Genomic DNA, 2,374 nt, shown 5'->3' with positions numbered 1-2,374 from the left:
ATTTAGCTCTCTTTGTTTTAGTGACATATTGAAAATATTTTTCAAAATATGAGGAAGTAATGTCATTTTGAAATTGAATAACCATTATTTAAATAATTTTGAAGCGGTCGCACGTTCTGTGTCCGAGAGCGCATTTGGTCGCAGGTTGCACCCAAACACATGTGTCTAGGCATACCCTGCACTCTAGTGCAAAGAACTTTATCCTTTTTTAAGAAATTCTTCATTAAAAAACCTTTTATTTCAATTGTCTAAAATTAGGGAATAAGTTTAAATTTAGAAGCAATGGAGTTTTGCTCATCTCATCTCATCAGTGAGTCTGTGGAAGTCAAAATGGGTTCTGGATGCATTAATGTGGTCCAGGGGTGTGTTTACTTGACCTTGCAAGTGAATCAAAGGGTCCATGACAGATGAACAGTATTATAGAATAAGTCAAATTGGAATTCAATCAAGACAAGTTGGGGATCAATTAAAGATTGAAATCCATACAAGTATGCAATATTAAATCTTTAAATCTATAGCCCAATTGACGTGGTTTGAGGAATGGTTGAACAAGGAAGTCTCCATCTTTCTTCTCTCTCTCTCTCTCATCAATTTTTTTTAAGGGAAAAGGTAGTCTCAGCCGTACACTTCTTTTTCTATTTGTCTCTTTCCTTTAAATGACCTCAATGCCCTTCTATGTATAATATCGTTTTATCGCACTTTATTGGTGTACTCCTCTATATTGCTTGCTTAGATAACTCCCGTCCTCACTTAACATACTTGCGAACCATTTGATGGGTTTCTAGTAAACGTGGCTTCTAAAAATTTAGGACCCACATTTTTAAGAAACCAATCAAACGTTCAGCAAGTTAATTGCAAAGTTTGTATGGGAAGAGAAGTGGTAAAAGTCTAAACTTGGGAATGGAGCAACAGAGTAATATGTCCTAATATCACACATGAGATGGCATCATAGCAACAGTAAATAAGTATAATAATCTAACAGGAGATAATTTCAAACTTTGAATCACCAGAAAGCCAAAAAAATGGACTTCTTGATATAAGCTTTTTATTTATTTATTTATAGCGAGTTGAACTCATGATCTCTTAATTTTGAGTCGGTGACCCTTCTCAACCAAGGTTCATAATCTAGGTATCAAACTCAAGATTGGTCAAGGTTGATACCGATCTGATATCAATCCTGATCGGTCAAAGTTGTCCTAAGTCGGTCAAAAATGACTAAAATCCAGATTTTATCGGATCAATTATTGTATCGGTCAAAAAATATTAAAAAATTAAGAAAGATTAAAAAATCAAAAAACGATCATAAAAAAATGGTAATCACTTTTTTTACGTCTTTCCTAATCCCTAATTTTTTGATTGAGCTTATCTAATCCTATTTTGTGTTGAGCTTATCTTTTACGTCTCTTCAACTTCACCCACTACTGCCATTATCCAGGTTTAATTCTTAATTAAAAAGGGTAAGGACCCTCCAAACCTCTAAAGCACGGCGTGAAAGGCTGGAGAAGAACTGAAATTCCCTTCATATCGATTCCCCATTCAAAAACAGAAAGATCTCTTTTTTTTCTCGCGGATTTGAGAGTCTCAAATCTGTGAATCGCAAATTTAAAGGCTTGGGATGAAGAACCAAGGAAACAATATGGGTTTTAAAACCCTTCTTTGCAAGTCATACGAATCGGATCAGATCGTCTAATTCGATTGGGTTATCCATTCCAAGTACCGATTCACAAAACCTGGACAGGATCGATTTAATCCAAATGAAGATTTCAGACTTGAGATTATAGGCTGGCAATTGTAGTTTCAAAGCTTGAGCAAAAAACAAACCCATCCCAAATAGCTTCCACTTCCACTGCTAAATTCGAAACCCTAGGCTAAAAGAAACACTTTTAGCGATGAACTCCCCCGTGCAATCTGAATAACCACTCCTCTACGATGTGGAGACAGAAATTGGTGCCAAAACAGAACTTGGCTCAATAGTGTATCGAAACACCACCAGGGTACTGATCCGACACGAATCAAAATGGTTAAAGACGGTTTCTTATTTTCCAGATTTTCCATGAGAGTGACACCCAAATAAAATGCGAATAAAAAATGAAAATAGAGAAAGATGGCACAGAGATTTAACGTGGTTCACACACCAATATGGTGTACTATGTCTCCGGCGAAGATGTTTGACTATGTAAATCGGAGAAAGTTACAATAGATATCTCTCAAGAACACCCAAAAACGGCGTTGTTGTTTTCTCCCAAAAACCTTAAATCGAAAACCCCAAATCTCACTCACTTTACAACAAAGTGGATAAAAAATATAAATACTCTTCCATCGGATCGGGTTGAACCATCACAGATCTCAGAAAAAGTTCCATCCGGGACTCCAC

The sequence above is a fragment of the Telopea speciosissima genome, chromosome 8 (assembly GCF_018873765.1).
Source record: "Telopea speciosissima isolate NSW1024214 ecotype Mountain lineage chromosome 8, Tspe_v1, whole genome shotgun sequence".
Lineage (NCBI taxonomy): Eukaryota > Viridiplantae > Streptophyta > Magnoliopsida > Proteales > Proteaceae > Telopea > Telopea speciosissima.
Note: the sequence above shows the minus strand (reverse complement) of the source record.